The sequence below is a fragment of the Lissotriton vulgaris genome, chromosome 2_1 (genome assembly GCF_964263255.1).
Source record: "Lissotriton vulgaris chromosome 2_1, aLisVul1.2, whole genome shotgun sequence".
Classification (NCBI taxonomy): Eukaryota; Metazoa; Chordata; class Amphibia; order Caudata; family Salamandridae; genus Lissotriton; species Lissotriton vulgaris.
Genome location: NC_141687.1, coordinates 132,825,566 through 132,843,710, shown reverse-complemented (window position 1 = coordinate 132,843,710; position 18,145 = coordinate 132,825,566). Strand labels below are relative to the sequence as shown.

General features: G+C 45.9%; 1 protein-coding gene and 1 pseudogene across 1 annotated transcript in view; one reads left to right on the top strand and one right to left on the bottom strand.

The window, feature by feature from the left end:
- The window catches only part of GALNT17 (polypeptide N-acetylgalactosaminyltransferase 17), a 1,810,367-nt gene that overhangs the window by 316,300 nt on the left and 1,475,922 nt on the right, over positions 1-18,145 (top strand). The window lies entirely within an intron of this gene.
- Positions 8,894-11,206, bottom strand: LOC147729697 (colorectal mutant cancer protein-like; annotated as a pseudogene).

The window sequence follows — 18,145 nt, the reverse complement described above, 5'->3', positions numbered from 1 at the left end:
GCTGACTCTGGAGGACATGACACTCGCGGTTCGATCACTGGCGGCTGCTCAGCTCAGCATCATGTGACTTTGGGCAATAGCTCACTTAATCTCCCCGACGTCCTCCGGCGCCTTGAAACCCTTATAGTTCACGCTTTACAAATAGGAATTATTATTATTATTGTAATTTACTTTTTGAGGCTACAATATGGATTTTAATATCATGATTGTTGTTATTTATGAATCATAGTTTCCGGTAATATATCAATAGCTTTGTGATTTAGGAGCATTTCTATCAAAGATTTATGTCCCCCTTCTGGTGCGCAAGGGGAGCAAGGGGGAACAAGGGTGATGCAACTACTAAGTCAGATTTTACAAGCAATGCAAGGCCAGCTTCGCTGCATTTGTGCACAGGACCTCGCTGCGTTGAGTTACTCTGCACCTGGTAAGGATGCAATGGGTGGAGCGTGGGTGTTCCCACACACCCACCCATGGATTTTGGAGCATTCCCAGATTTACTATTACACGTAGACTAGGTAATGCGTCAAAATGCTACGCCTCCCCAGGTGAGGTGTAACGAGGAGAAATATATTTCTACTCACTCTATCAACCTCCCTCCATCACTCATTCACACTCCTCTCACTTTTACTCTTTCTTTCCCTTTCCTGTTGATGTCTTTGTCTAACTCCTTCAGCACAATATTGCTTCTCCCTCCACATTCCTATGTCTGCGTTCCCTCCTTTTACCTTCACTCTCTTTTCCCTAACTTATTGTGTCATCACTACCTGAAAATCAATCTGCATGCCCTTATTTTTCTCCTCCTCTCAGTTTCACTCTTTTGTTTCTCTTGCTCTACATTCCACTCCCTCTTTCAATCAGTATCTAGTTTTCTCCCTTGCGCTCTCTCTTTGTCCTACCGCTAAAATATTGTTCCTGAACAGATAATTCTAATGTCACCAAAAAGGAAAATAAATGCATTTGATCTAATCTTGGCTTTTAGATTAAATGACCCCAAAAACTGCAATCAACATGTTATTGTCAAAATGCTGATGAACAGCCATTCTCTACAGGGGCTGCGGTTATTCCAGTAGTTTGCTGGCAGCAGGGAGTGAGAATCCAAATGAAAAGCACATTTATGAGGGCAGTCATTAGACATTTATATATTTTAGGATTTGTAGGCATGCCGGGTGAAGCAAGGGTTTATAACAAGTCCATGTGTAATACAACTACTGCAATGAAACTAAAGTTTCTGGAGACTGGTTATGAAGCCATGCTCCTTTTGGAAAAAGTGTCTTCTTAGCAATCACAAGATGTGACTTATATTAAATGTTGCTGGTAGTAGAATAGAGCATGATTAATATCACAAATGGAGTATTAAGTAATACAAGGTGCATTCTGAGCCCTTTCAAAAAATAAAGTGGAGCACAAACAGATAGCCTGATTTAAAGTTTGGTGAATGGATTATGTGCCTTCGCCACGATGGACTACCTTACTACCACCATGGCAGGGACAGTCCTCCCACTAAATTTAGAGATGTTGACTGGCCAGGCAGACATCTCTTTTATTTTAATGAACTACTAGCACTAAATGCACTGAAAGTTTGATGGACAACTCCGTCAACGTAACAAACCCATACATTAAACTTTAACAATATTTTTAATTTCAACACCAAAATCCAAAAGCAGGATTTTTTTTAACCCCTCCCATGCTCGTGATGGAACCGTTCCGTCACGAGCCTCAGGTGGGCTGTGCTGGTGATGGAACGGTTCCGTCAAGGCCCGCTCGCGGCACGTTCTATTGAGCGGGCGGGGCCATGACGACACCGTTCCGTCACAAGCACAGCTCACCCGCGTGCTGTGACGGAGCGGTTCCGTCACGAGCACGGGACCGCCGCGCAGCCCCCCCACCCCCTTAGCACTGCGGCAGAATAGCCGCCGCAGTGAAGGGGTTAATGACTCCCTTGTCACTGACGTTTTCTCCCATAGAATGGGGGTCATTGTGCAGTTTTCAACACTCCTTTCTGCCAGGTTTTACCTGGTCATGATGGAGAGCGAAAACTTGATATTTATCTGCCCACTGTAAATAAGGGAGGAGGACAAATAACAGATAGCTGTTACTCTGTTGGGCCTTCAATGGTGTCTGTCAGCGGTGGAGACGGAGTAGTACCCACTCAGTCAATTTCTAAATCAGGCTCAGAATTTGCACATGATTTTAGATTCATGGTTGAGTGAAATTTAACTCTGGCAATGTCTGCTTATTTAGCGTGCCTAGTATCAACATCAATTCTCCAAGTGTTCTTCATGTTCTTGTAGGGCACATACTCATAAAGTTCGGAAGATAGGGATTGAGATTTTTCGATCTTTTGTCCTTGTCAATAGAATCAATTTAGATCTTCAATAGTGCTAAACAATATTTCTCCCATTACAACAAATTTCCTTGTCTTCAGATTGATTTTTTTGTAATATTGATCTAGTATGGGCAGTGACATCCTTGTCATTTGGTAGTATTGCTATACTACATTGTGAGCTATAAATGTTAGAAATTTCCCATAGTATTAACTTTCATTAATTTTCCCATGCTGTGAGCCTGGGACAAGATATCATTCTGTTTGCGGGTGCATTGGACTCAATGCACGTAACCTACTTTTAACAAATTCAGAGATCCAAGGGATAGAAGGGTCTTGTCTTGGCCAGACACTCAAAGGTACGTTTGCCCTGGACATTCACTAAGGAGATGCATGCTTTGGTGGTGGTGTGAACGCTTGTCCGTAAGACGCCTCCTTCTTCCTTCTCATTTGTACGAGTGGGAAGCTGGCTAGGTCCGTGTTCCTATCAGGAATGTCATCATTGTTTGATCTTGGTCCAATCAATAGAGACATGCAGCCCACTCAAGTTTGCAATTCATTTTTAGGTTCATATGGATGATTTTACATAACTAAGCTCTCGCAACTACATTTGTGTTCATCAAAACAAGGTACAATGACCAAAAGTTAAAAAAGAAGCGCAGAAGCAGGTTCTTTGATGTAAGTCTTCTTGTCACAGCAAGATGTTTAATTTTCTCCAGACTTGAGAATAGTACAGTCGCCGACACATGTTTCGTCGTGTGCGGTTGAGTCACACGACTCTTCAGGGCTGGTAATACAAAATAATGTATGCACTTTGTTAACTAAACATGTTCGGCTACATACTGCATATGGTGACACTTGTGCAACCGACATGCAGTTGTGGCGTGCGTGGATGTCGCACATGGTTGGTGAAACTTAGTGAAGAAACTTGCATAGTCGAGCAAGTGATTGGTGAAATAGAATTAAAAGACCAATGTGTGGTCATGTGTCACTCGTACACAGTGGTCCTAAAAATTAGAGGGTATCCGTAGTGATGGTGAGTGAAACGTGAGATATCAGAAACATTCTATTTAATAAAATACGTAAGGAGGTGTTTGTGTGGCCTCATGACGTGGTAGTGATAAGGGTGCCTATATGTGTCAAAGATCCAGAGAGCACAGTTCATGCAAAAACTTTTGTTCAATGGATAATAGATATTACCTTCCACTCCAATTCCAATGTATGGATGGAGTAAGTCTGGACCTTTGAAAGCTCAGTATCAAGCTAAAATACAGTAAGGGTAAAAAAAAAGGAAAGAAAAGGGACTCATAAGGAGGCTTCTAAAGGAAGGACTCGCTTACAGAACTATGTCGAGTTAGGGCAACGAAGAAAAAACAAACTTTCCCTTACCAATGGGTTTTCTGTGAGTTTATGAAACAGCCGATGCTGTATAACACAATATTCAGTTGCAGTGTAAGGATAGAAATTGTCTTATCCCACTGGTAGTTTTCATATGAAGGAATAGCACTATGTATAAACAAAAGGGGATAAGGGAATCATAAGTCAGCATTACATAGTGCTATTTGGTTACTTTAAGCAGGTTTGCTAGTTTGTAAGGATTCAAATCGCCGTTTGCCCAGAAGCTCTTCAAGAATAAAAACTTATTTTAAAGAATGCATAGGGTTACCTGTTTGTCGCTATGGTGTAGGGCGGAGAGCCGGGAGGGGATTCTTTATGGCGCCAAAAGAGGAAACGGGTACGTGTCCTCCGCGGTGGTGTGCTAACAGATAAACACAAAATCTAAATTGAGAAACGTTGCAGGGACAAGCGTATAGAGCATCGCGCACCCGACGCTTAAAATATAAGAAGTGGGTACGCGGTGTGTCCAAAAGCGGTGGGGAAACTGACACTTACCCACTGCAGGCAATCCCTCCTCTGTTATTCCCGGCGGTCGTCTCTCGTGTACGAACACGTGACCCCGGGAGAGGAGGGATTATGTAGAGAAAGGTCGAAATAGCAGACGTACTTCGGAAATTGGATATTCATAGCGCCATTGCTGAAAGGGACATCCAAGTCCAAATGTATTGTTATTTCACACAGCGCAGCACAAGGCACCTTGTTATGCTGCGCTGCATGAAAGGAAGAGGGCAGGAATGTGTTGGGTTTAGTTCTTTAAGAAATTGGATTGTTGGGTTAGAGAATTGGAATGTGTTTGTGCTTTGGATTCAACTGACCGACTGTGGAGTTGTCTATCCACCTGGTCAGTCGCGTTTCATGGACAAAGATTCTTTATTGTAATCCCTGCAGTTGTGATGAGGAGTGGGTTTCTCCCATTGACGGGCCAAAGCAATCTTGTCCATTTTCTGAAATGCGGCTACTGTTCATGCGTTTTTCCTAGTGGATCTATGAGAAGGATATCAGGAGGTCTGCAAGGGATTTCTGAAGTGGCTGTTCTTCTGTACACCCCAGGGAACAGTGCAAAAAACTGGAAGGGAGATTGCAGAGGCATATTCTGTTAATGATGAGGCACTGAACACGTCCACGTCTGTTAGAATGGGAACTGACTGAACTGAAATCCTGAGAGTTGCGCCTCCCAACATTATGGATTAAAGAGTGCACATTTGATGAAATCACACAAGCACTACAAGTCGTATGAACAGGGAAGGCGGCTGGGCCCAGTGGCCTACCGGCTGAACTTTACAAATGGGTGGTCGGTGCAGTGGCACCACATATGCTCAATATGCTCCTGGAACAACACAAGCACTTGGAGAGCAATGTCACTCCAAACCCGGTGCATAGCTTTGAGAAGGGAATCATCCCACTGTTAGAATTTCTTGAATTTTTAACAATAATTAGTCAAAGTACTCCAACCTTTTTAGCAAGCTTCATTCATTTTATTTGTTTCTTTCACATGTGAGATGCTAATGGGTTTTACAGCTTCTCATGCCATGGATATGCCCATCCGGGCCTTTTTCCAGACACGCCAAAACACATAAAACATCCTCAGTAGCTAATTTATGTTGTACCCAATGCATTTTGGGCTATTTAAAAAGCCCTTCTTCAGGGGTTCACTACAATGAAAAGAAATCACAATTAACATATGAAAACAAACCCTCTAGTTAACTAAAAAAATTCAAGCTAACAAATCCATACCATGTATTCGAATTACCCTTTCAAACAACGCTTTCCTTCGCTACATTGGCCTGGAACACGCCTTTATCTCCGCTTAAAAATCTTAACTTTCCCCATTCTGATCTAATGACCCTGCACTTATCCACAGAACACTTCGTATTTCCCCCTCTTAACAACCCGGTCTTATCCCCGTTAATTCATACCTTCACTAATTCTTTCCACATATGTCCCTCAGGAGAGTTCCCTTTGTCTATGACTGTTGCAAAAAACTCCATTACCTTCCCTCTGTTTTAAACCATATGGCGTCACCCCGCCTCTACAGTTGATCCTATAACCGACCTCCAATTGTCACTATGTAATGGTTGGTAACTACATAACCCATAATCCCCCTCTTCCTGAATCGCCAAAAACCCAGTATCATTCTTCTATCTTTTTCTCGATCTTTTACTTTATGTAATTCTGTCTTTTATTCTGTCTTATACAAAGGCCCATTTTACCCCAGGCATTTAATTCTATCCACCTCCCACCCGGCAATACGAAAGTGTTCTGTGGATAAGCCCTGAAGAAGGGCTTTCTAAATAGCCCAAAATGCATTGGGTATAACATAAATTAGCTACTGAGGATGTTTTTATGTGTTTTGGCGTGTCCGGAAAAAAACCCGGATGGGCATATCCGTGGCATGAGAAGCTGTAAAACCCATTAGCATCTCACGTGTTTTAGAAACAAAGAAAATAAATTAAGCTTGATAAAAAGGTTGGAGTACTTAGACTAATTATTGTAAAAAAATTCGAGAAATTCAAACTGTGGGATGATTCGATTCTCAAAGCTGCGCACCGGGTTTGGAGTGACATTGCGCTCCAAGTGCTTGTGTTGTTTCATAAACGGCGTGAAACTAGGCTGGATCACGCATCCCAGGTAGCACGTAAAATGGGCAATTTGTGATGATTATGGATTAAGAAGTAAAAAGTTGAAAATGAAGGTGTGCACTGTAACTCTTGCGGCGTTTTCAATATGTTCCAGGAAGCTGGAACAGTCTGCAGACTTCCTGAAGATTTGTGGCTGGCCACGACAGTGGTAATACCCAAAGAAGGAAAATCTCCTGAGGTTTGCTATACGGACCAGCCCACCTCGTTATTAAACATAGAGGCTAAGGTGCTGGCGAAGGCCTTTGCGACCAGGTTAAGGGGAGTGATAGCTATCGTAATACACTCTGATAAATCAGGCTTAATGCCTCATAAAAGCACCATATTGAATTTGATGTGCCTGTATGGAGTGATACACATGAATAAGGATAAACCAGTTAAAGACGAAGTATTGGTGTCAATAGATGCTAAGATGGTGCTTGAGAGCATTAAATGGAATTACCTATATTGGCATTGGAGAGGTTTAGATTTGGTCCCAAGTTCTATGCAGGATAAAGCTCCTATACACGGAACCACTAGTAAGGGTGACGGTAAATGTAACCGTGTCCCACTCTTTTGCCCTGCACAAGGGCACGAGGCAGGGGTGCCCATTGTCACCCATGCTTTTTGCACTGGTGCTGGAGCCTTTTGCTGCGACGGTCTGGCATGACCCCTTCGTGGAGGGCACTATGGAAAGTGAGACTGGTAGGGAAAACTCAAACTATATGCCAATGGCATATTGCTCTATGCCAGCCGCCCCTGATTCACCGTGGGTACACTGCTCCATATATTTTAATTGTTTGGAAGCTACTCTGGGTATCTGATCAACTAGGGCAAAACCCTATTGTTTCCCTTGACAGGGATCGTCCTAAACCTCCCAGCTAGTAGACAATCCCTTTTAGTAAAGGAAAAGTTTACATACCTTAGAATAGTGATATCCAAAAAGAGAAATACATTTTTGGCAGACAACCCCACACCTAGACTGGCTACGCAGAGAAGTAACACACTGGGGACGACTGTCGGTGTCATTGATGGGACTGGTGGTTTTGTTCAAAATGAAGACCTTTCCACACCTACCGAATGCCCTGCCGAATACGCCCTGCAAAATACTGATTGATTTTTTCCAATAAGTGGTTAGAAAGCTAAGTAATCTCTTATGGGATACAGGCAGTGCCAGGATAACCCTCCTTAAATTGTAGAGAGAAGCTTTTTAACTGGGTGTTTGCAGGACAGGACGAAACAGCTTACAGGGTGGATCGATACACAATGGGAAAACGGGTATATCCAGCATTGCTGTATTGCAAGAGGCTACAGAACAATTAATGCCACACACACAAGCAGTCCTCCGTGTTTGGCGGGAGGCCACAAAATTCCTTAGATCGGAGATAAGTTAACAGAAAGGATACCATTGTGGTATAGCAATCTTCTCAAGGAATTGGGAAATCTGAGTGGATTCAGGAAATTGAGGCTATTGGGGATAGAACACCTTGGGGACATCTGGAGGGCCAGGCTATAAACTAATTTCAAGACTTACAAGTGTAGTACCAGATGCCCAGGTCTGAGATGTTCTGATATCACAAATTTGGGCATGGATTTAAGACTTACATCCTGGAGGGTAATCAGCTTCTGAAAACACACCACTAGAAGATAGCCTGTTGCTGCAGCCTATGATAGATAAACCCATCTCCCTGATATAACACACCTGACCCGCTAGGCACCCTACAAGAACTTGGGAGACAGACGTTGGAATACTAGCAGACAATGGCTGGCAGGAGGAGCTCCAGAGTCCCCGGAAAGTGGCCATAAGGGCGTACTTCTGTCTCATTCAACTCCGTATCCTGCATAGGTCATACTTCTCTAGAGCCCTCATACACCAGTTGGGCCATTGTGACACTGACTAATGCACAAGGGGGCAAAAGGGAAGTGGGTTCCTTTTTTATATTCTTTGGGTCTGCCCAAAAATACAGAAATACAGGGTAGCAATAACAAGAGTCAAGTCTGAAGTGGAGGGTCAGGCGATCCTACAGAAGGCTACTCGGCATATACTATGTGTGACTGGGGAAGAAAAATAGCCACTATATCTTAGGAAGTGGTTGATGGTTGCGTCAGTAATAGCAAAGAGGAACATAGTCAGGCCTGGGGGGGCTGAACAACCCTGCAGCTGGTGGATTGGGAACAGGACCTGGATTGATGTTGTGTAGCCAAAAAAGTGGTTTTCCAAAAATTGTGTTTGCCCTTGAAAATGGGGGGAGATTTAGGATAAGTGGAGAGAATACAGAGGAAACTAGAGGTTCGCATCCAAATAGATCTGTTTAGGTGGGTATGACACTTGGGGACTATAGGTGGTAGATAAAGATGTTAATGGGGCCTATATTCATGCTTATAGTTTTGAGCATAAATATTGAAATGGTATTATCTGTACTCTGCGTCTCCCAATGTTGCTGTAGAACTGGTGATGTGCTGCTAAATAGTTGGGCAATTAAAAGATTATTTTCTTTAAATCAGGCAATCCTATCTACCTTGCATTCACTCTAAGGTTCCAGTGGTGGAGCAGGCTTCATAGTGAAGTTTTGCCATGGACCCGCACAGCAAAACCCACCACCAGTTGCACAAATCTCTCTTGCAAGTTCCGGGTTTGAATCAGGTGCCACCTGGACATCATCTCCCTCTGCTACTCCAGCTGCCGCAACTGATCAGCCTGCTTCTTACTTGAGTTCTTATAGGCCAGAGAAGGTTTCTGCGTGCTCTGAGAAATCCCTGGTAAATTCAATAGACTGCTTTTTATTGTCCGTGTCCTGTATGATCGACTTTTCAATCTCTACTGTAGGCATCTAGATTTAAGCCTGCAGCTTGTTGCTCCGAACTAAGGACCTCTGAAGGTCCCGCATTGTGCTAGAACCTTGGTGTCCATTAATCTCCATCGGCCTGCAGCCCATCATCAATGACTACCTCTCTCCACGAGCTGCTACCACCTCTACATCTTCTCAAGCTCACCAGTGACAGGTGCCTTTCACTTCCATCCTCTAGCTCCCACTTCAGGTGATCAGTAAGGAGTAGGTACACATTCTGATGGTGCGCATGGGCCAGGGTTCGCAGCTCTAAGATCCTGGTTTCCTTCCTTTAGATCTGCTAGTTGCTCCCTGCACAATGACATGTTCTGGAGAAGCTGAGGCCGTACTGGAATGAATGTCCTTGTATAGCCAGGTAGGAAGTCTAGTGAGGTCTCAATGGTATCATCAACCTTGGCCGTGATGATGGCCTATGCTTGCCATGACCACTGGTTGAGTGGAGCCTTTCGAAGCCAGTTCTACCAGGGTGATTTCAATGGACACCCGGCCCTGTCTGAGTTTCCAGAGGTAATCTTTCAGACACTTTTCTCCTTCACAACTCAACCCAAAATTGTTCCAGCTGGAAGATTTTTTCTGTAAGTCTCCTCCAGAATCTTTCCCATCAGACCTGGGAAAACCTAGCACCTCATGGACCAGTATGTCTTTCACTGGCCTGCAACGCCAAGCGCAGGGCAGTGCTGTCTGATTCGTATTTTCCCAGCATCATGCTCAGCCTCTCAGAATCCTTCTTTCACTCCTCCAGGGTCACCAGAAGGAGGTAGTTCAGATATTTCAGCTGATCGATAGACTCCCTGTTTACGTTCTATATGAGCTTCCAGCTCTGTGACTTTGGTCTCCGGTGCCGGGAGTTTTGCCTGTAGAGGGGGCAGCTGGCAGAGGTACTGGACTCTGGAGTAGCTCTCCAGACTCTTGATAAGGCTTTGATTTGTTGAAATGGGGTAATGGGGTGGGTGGTTAATCACACAGCCCTCCTCTCCAGTTGTATGTGCTATGTAAGCTTCCAGCTCTTTGACTTTGGTCTACGTTGCCTGGAGTCTTGCCTGTAGAGGCGGCAGCTGGCAGAGGTGCTGTACTCTTGAGCAGTTCTTCAGACTCTTGTTAAGGCTTTGAATTGTTGCAATTGGGTATTGGGATGGGTGGTTAATCACCCAGCCCTCTTCTTCAGTGCTGGGACTGTGAGCTTCGCTGAAGGAACTGTACCGACTTGAAGGCAGGAGAGGTGGGAACTCCACCCATTGCAGACTGTCCTTAACCCCTTCGATGCTTGTGACAAGGTCAACTCGTCATGGGTGTTACCTGCGTTGTGTTTATGATGAGTTGACCTTGTCACAAACAATGGAATTTTGAAAATTGCAGCACACAGCGGGAATGTACTATAGCAAGGATGCGGTTAAGCTCTTTCACCTTCCTCTGAAGTCGATCCCTTTCTTCCTGGAAAGACCTTAGTGTGCCCTTCAGCAAATGTAACTCCTCCTTTTTTCTCCCTATTGAAGAGCCAAATGATCCTCCCGAAAGCAAGCAACTTCCACTTTGTACCAGCTCCGGTCTTCAGCTGCGAGCTTAGAACTCATTCAATTCCTCTAAAGCCCCTGTCCACTTCTCTGCATTGCACTTTCCCATTCTCACATCCTCGCTGTGCATACCAGGGTCATTGCCGCTGTCAGAACAACTCTGCAGGCTGAGGGTCCAGTTTCGCCAGCAGAACACCATGTTCTCCAAAGAGATCAGCACCTGTTGTTGCTCAGCAAACAGCTAAGAACTTTCTTCTTCACTAGAGAGCTGTATGCCCTCACAGCCTTTATCCGCTTGTGGCTTCACCTCCAGCCCTTTGGCTGCCACTCATACCTGGAAAGGCTGGGCGTGTACTGGGAGCACTGTCTGCCCCCCACTGTGCTGTAGCGCCTCGATCCTCCTGATCAGCTCTGCAATGGTTGTCAGCAGCTCAGTGATGTGTTCCTCGCACCATCTGCCAACACTCCCTCCTCCGAGTCCGTAAACTCAGTGCCACCTTCCAAGAGCATTTATACACTCATGCAAGCCCCCGCCATCCACTCTTGTTTATTCTAGAGCTGAACCTGAGTCAAAAGCACCAGAGGGCGTGGATGCGCAGCAAAGGACTCTACATTTCATTGGCTCTTGACCAATATGGTCAGGGGTGCTGGATGTTGCTACAATTAGTGTCAATAGGCAGGCAGGCTAACTTCATGGGAGTGGGACTGATGAGGTGCAAAGGATTACCATGGACAACTCACCACCTGGACCTTCCAGTTATGACTTCTGACTCATATATTCCTCTCCTGGCTTGCCATACCTCTCTGCATTAATCAAAAGGATCACAAAGTGCAGTGCTGGTAGCAGACGATGCTGTGCAGAATAATCCGGATGAGTACACTAGACAGAAACACCAGCATGCAATTGCAATCAGACTGGACAGGATCTATATTTATTTTTTCCGCTTCTCTCATTAAAAAAAATCATGATATGGCGCATTCCTGCTCTCTGCCTGCGTTGGCGCACAAACTGCTGCCTATAACAACCATGGTGCAAGGGTGCCTACGTTACAGGCAGGATTGTTTTTGTGCAGGAAGGGACATATTCCTACACAAAAACAATCCTCAGAGTCTTTTTTCCTCTTTCCAAGTGTGCTGCAGAATGCAGCGCATTGTAGAAAGAGGGAACAATGAGGAGAAATAATGGTATTTCTCCTCATTATGCATCCCCTGGGAAGGTGTTCTGACGCATTCCCAGGTCTACCAGTGTTGGTAAATCTGGTGCTGCATCAGAATCCCATGGGTGGAAGCGTGGAGCACCCAAGGCTCCAACCTTGTCTTGGTAGTTCTGAATAACACAAGGCGGCGATTGGCTCAGCCTTGCATTACTCCAGAGCTACCAAGACACCCAGGACCACACTTGCGTACCTTTGTAAATCTCATTATGGGTTTTGAGTCCCCCTATGGCCCCTTACGTGCCTGGTCAGCAGTAGGGCAGTGCAGCTGGTGCAACCACACCGGGGTTGACTTTGGGTAAGGGCATCATGCTTGAAGTATATTATGGTTTTAAAATCACCTACTGCCACATTCCTGGCCTCCAGCAGTCATTTCAGAGAACAATAAAAATGTCAAGATAACTTCTGTGATTCATGTTCTTTCTAGAGAAAGAGGAGGTTTGCCTAGTGGGAGTTTTGATCATGGTAAGGTAGCTCCTAGGGTTAATATGCCTGCTCCAAAGAACGCGAACCATTCAGATAAAAAAGTGCATATAATGTTAATAGGTCAGTGGGTTACTGCTTTTGTCTGAGAGATCCTTTGTTACTTCCAATTTATAAGTTGTAATACTAACATAGAACAGTGAGCTATTAACGTTCATCTAGTAGTTGCTTGCAATCCGCAGGGTATAGATTAGAGCGTTCTGATTTTTTCCCCAATCTTTGGTTATCCTAATGCTGGAAAAAGACTTGATTTGGCTAGAAATCAATTCTGATTATTAAACAGAATGCCCAACCATGGTGTTACATTTTAAATTCTTAGGGCCTCATGCACAAGGCCCATAGCAGCACTTTTGCACCCCTGGAGCTGCACTTTTCTGATGCTAAGGTGGCTCAATGTGCTGCAGCCTAATTACAAAGACATTTTGCATGGCTTTTCATGGCCTTAAAAATGTGTACCCTTTCACACAGAACACTGCATGAAGGGGTGTTCCGTGGGTGTTGCTGAGGGTGTTCCAACACAACACCCATGGAATCCGAAGCATTCCCAGATTTACGAGGAATCGCAAACCTGGGAATATGTCAGATTCAAACAGCAACCTTGTGGTGGTGTTAGGGAGGCACAATCAGGAGAAATATCCTTATTTCTCCTTGGTTTTTTCCTCTATGTGTGGTGCATTCTGCAGAACACATAGAAAGAGGAAAACACTTCTCGTGATTGTTTTTGTAATGGAAGGGAAAACAATCACCCCTTCAATGCAGACACCCTTGCACCATGGTTCAAGGATGCCTGCATTGGCGCGTGGCAGCTCATTGTAGTCAGAGCAGAGGAAAAGGACAGAAATGTTCTGCATCTAATAGATATGCAGCATTCCTGCCTTTTTCTTTAACCCAGCCCATCGCAGCGAGATTCCTTGCCATGCTTACCTGATCCAAAACCTCATAAATAAGGCCCTGAATTTGTGCTTCTGCAGACCAATCAATCTTAAACTATCCTGCCTACCAGTATGGATGATATGTTACTTGTTGGACCCGGCCCTTTTGGAAGGTTCACCCCGAGACTTTTTGCTTTTTCCTAGCCTGTTTCTGTGACCTGGTGTTGGTGATTTTAGGCCTCAGCGCACTTTTTCACTGTGGTACAGTCTAAAGTGCGTGAGCTCTCTGTGTATGTATGGTGAGAGACCTGCCCTCCTATAGGAATGAATGGGGAATATGTATGCCCATGGTAGTTCCTGATGTGAGGGGAGTGCAGGGTCGAGTTTGGTATGTGCGAACACGTGAGATTGAATGCTGCGCAATGATATATGCGGCATGATTGTGTCTAGTGTAGAAGTGCCACTTTTAGAAGTTGATTCAGAAAAGGGGGTGGTGATGAACAGAGTGTCTGAATTAAGCAGACCACTCTTACCCAGTCCAAAGATCAGGGCTTGATCCATCACCATTATTTATCTCACTGCATCATCCCAGTTCAGAACCTGGCTATATGCAAATCAGTCTGTCCCTGGCCCAGTGCATCATGGGAACAGGGCAGACTAAACTACCAAGCCAATTCTTCACCAGAAAGGAGACAAGCTACCGGGGACCGGTTTCTGGCATTTCAGCCGTCTTCGGCCCGGCTTGCTTGAATCCTGATGGTGCAGTGAGAAAGGGACTCATGTCTGAGTATACCCTGCCACACCTATAGTGGCCAAAATCGATTCAGAAAAGGGGGTGGTGATGAACAGAGTGTCTGAATTAAGCAGACCACTCTTACCCAGTCCAAAGATCAGGGCTTGATCCATCACCTTTATTTATCTCACTGCATCATCCCAGTTCAGAACCTGGCTATATGCAAATCAGTCTGTCCCTGGCCCAGTGCATCATGGGAACAGGGCAGACTAAACTACCAAGCCAATTCTTCACCAGAAAGGAGACAAGCTACCGGGGACCGGTTTCTGGCATTTCAGCCGTCTTCGGCCCGGCTTGCTTGAATCCTGATGGTGCAGTGAGAAAGGGACTCATGTCTGAGTATACCCTGCCACACCTATAGTGGCCAAAATCGATTCAGAAAAGGGGGTGGTGATGAACAGAGTGTCTGAATTAAGCAGACCACTCTTACCCAGTCCAAAGATCAGGGCTTGATCCATCACCGTTATTTATCTCACTGCATCATCCCAGTTCAGAACCTGGCTATATGCAAATCAGTCTGTCCCTGGCCCAGTGCATCATGGGAACAGGGCAGACTAAACTACCAAGCCAATTCTTCACCAGAAAGGAGACAAGCTACCGGGGACCGGTTTCTGGCATTTCAGCCGTCTTCGGCCCGGCTTGCTTGAATCCTGATGGTGCAGTGAGAAAGGGACTCATGTCTGAGTATACCCTGCCACACCTATAGTGGCCAAAATCGATTCAGAAAAGGGGGTGGTGATGAACAGAGTGTCTGAATTAAGCAGACCACTCTTACCCAGTCCAAAGATCAGGGCTTGATCCATCACCGTTATTTATCTCACTGCATCATCCCAGTTCAGAACCTGGCTATATGCAAATCAGTCTGTCCCTGGCCCAGTGCATCATGGGAACAGGGCAGACTAAACTACCAAGCCAATTCTTCACCAGAAAGGAGACAAGCTACCGGGGACCGGTTTCTGGCATTTCAGCCGTCTTCGGCCCGGCTTGCTTGAATCCTGATGGTGCAGTGAGAAAGGGACTCATGTCTGAGTATACCCTGCCACACCTATAGTGGCCAAAATCGATTCAGAAAAGGGGGTGGTGATGAACAGAGTGTCTGAATTAAGCAGACCACTCTTACCCAGTCCAAAGATCAGGGCTTGATCCATCACCGTTATTTATCTCACTGCATCATCCCAGTTCAGAACCTGGCTATATGCAAATCAGTCTGTCCCTGGCCCAGTGCATCATGGGAACAGGGCAGACTAAACTACCAAGCCAATTCTTCACCAGAAAGGAGACAAGCTACCGGGGACCGGTTTCTGGCATTTCAGCCGTCTTCGGCCCGGCTTGCTTGAATCCTGATGGTGCAGTGAGAAAGGGACTCATGTCTGAGTATACCCTGCCACACCTATAGTGGCCAAAATCGATTCAGAAAAGGGGGTGGTGATGAACAGAGTGTCTGAATTAAGCAGACCACTCTTACCCAGTCCAAAGATCAGGGCTTGATCCATCACCGTTATTTATCTCACTGCATCATCCCAGTTCAGAACCTGGCTATATGCAAATCAGTCTGTCCCTGGCCCAGTGCATCATGGGAACAGGGCAGACTAAACTACCAAGCCAATTCTTCACCAGAAAGGAGACAAGCTACCGGGGACCGGTTTCTGGCATTTCAGCCGTCTTCGGCCCGGCTTGCTTGAATCCTGATGGTGCAGTGAGAAAGGGACTCATGTCTGAGTATACCCTGCCACACCTATAGTGGCCAAAATCGATTCAGAAAAGGGGGTGGTGATGAACAGAGTGTCTGAATTAAGCAGACCACTCTTACCCAGTCCAAAGATCAGGGCTTGATCCATCACCGTTATTTATCTCACTGCATCATCCCAGTTCAGAACCTGGCTATATGCAAATCAGTCTGTCCCTGGCCCAGTGCATCATGGGAACAGGGCAGACTAAACTACCAAGCCAATTCTTCACCAGAAAGGAGACAAGCTACCGGGGACCGGTTTCTGGCATTTCAGCCGTCTTCGGCCCGGCTTGCTTGAATCCTGATGGTGCAGTGAGAAAGGGACTCATGTCTGACTATACCCTGCCACACCTATAGTGGCCAAAATCGATTCAGAAAAGGGGGTGGTGATGAACAGAGTGTCTGAATTAAGCAGACCACTCTTACCCAGTCCAAAGATCAGGGCTTGATCCATCACCGTTATTTATCTCACTGCATCATCCCAGTTCAGAACCTGGCTATATGCAAATCAGTCTGTCCCTGGCCCAGTGCATCATGGGAACAGGGCAGACTAAACTACCAAGCCAATTCTTCACCAGAAAGGAGACAAGCTACCGGGGACCGGTTTCTGGCATTTCAGCCGTCTTCGGCCCGGCTTGCTTGAATCCTGATGGTGCAGTGAGAAAGGGACTCATGTCTGAGTATACCCTGCCACACCTATAGTGGCCAAAATCGATTCAGAAAAGGGGGTGGTGATGAACAGAGTGTCTGAATTAAGCAGACCACTCTTACCCAGTCCAAAGATCAGGGCTTGATCCATCACCGTTATTTATCTCACTGCATCATCCCAGTTCAGAACCTGGCTATATGCAAATCAGTCTGTCCCTGGCCCAGTGCATCATGGGAACAGGGCAGACTAAACTACCAAGCCAATTCTTCACCAGAAAGGAGACAAGCTACCGGGGACCGGTTTCTGGCATTTCAGCCGTCTTCGGCCTGGCTTGCTTGAATCCTGATGGTGCAGTGAGAAAGGGACTCATGTCTGAGTATACCCTGCCACACCTATAGTGGCCAAAATCGATTCAGAAAAGGGGGTGGTGATGAACAGAGTGTCTGAATTAAGCAGACCACTCTTACCCAGTCCAAAGATCAGGGCTTGATACATCACCGTTATTTATCTCACTGCATCATCCCAGTTCAGAACCTGGCTATATGCAAATCAGTCTGTCCCTGGCCCAGTGCATCATGGGAACAGGGCAGACTAAACTACCAAGCCAATTCTTCACCAGAAAGGAGACAAGCTACCGGGGACCGGTTTCTGGCATTTCAGCCGTCTTCGGCCCGGCTTGCTTGAATCCTGATGGTGCAGTGAGAAAGGGACTCATGTCTGAGTATACCCTGCCACACCTATAGTGGCCAAAATCGATTCAGAAAAGGGGGTGGTGATGAACAGAGTGTCTGAATTAAGCAGACCACTCTTACCCAGTCCAAAGATCAGGGCTTGATCCATCACCGTTATTTATCTCACTGCATCATCCCAGTTCAGAACCTGGCTATATGCAAATCAGTCTGTCCCTGGCCCAGTGCATCATGGGAACAGGGCAGACTAAACTACCAAGCCAATTCTTCACCAGAAAGGAGACAAGCTACCGGGGACCGGTTTCTGGCATTTCAGCCGTCTTCGGCCCGGCTTGCTTGAATCCTGATGGTGCAGTGAGAAAGGGACTCATGTCTGAGTATACCCTGCCACACCTATAGTGGCCAAAATCGATTCAGAAAAGGGGGTGGTGATGAACAGAGTGTCTGAATTAAGCAGACCACTCTTACCCAGTCCAAAGATCAGGGCTTGATCCATCACCGTTATTTATCTCACTGCATCATCCCAGTTCAGAACCTGGCTATATGCAAATCAGTCTGTCCCTGGCCCAGTGCATCATGGGAACAGGGCAGACTAAACTACCAAGCCAATTCTTCACCAGAAAGGAGACAAGCTACCGGGGACCGGTTTCTGGCATTTCAGCCGTCTTCGGCCCGGCTTGCTTGAATCCTGATGGTGCAGTGAGAAAGGGACTCATGTCTGAGTATACCCTGCCACACCTATAGTGGCCAAAATCGATTCAGAAAAGGGGGTGGGTATTCTCAGATGTGAGACCCTTGCTCATTGCACCATCAGGATTCAAGCAAACCGGGCCGAAGACGGCTGTAATGCCAGAAACCGGTCCCCGGGAGCTTGTTTCCTTCCCAGTGTAAGAATTGGCTTTTGTAGTTTGGTTTGCCCTGTTCCCATCATGCACTGGGACGGGAACAGACTAATTTGCATACAGCCAGGTTCTGAAACTGGGATGGTGCAGTGAGCTAAAAAACGGTGTTGGATCTAGC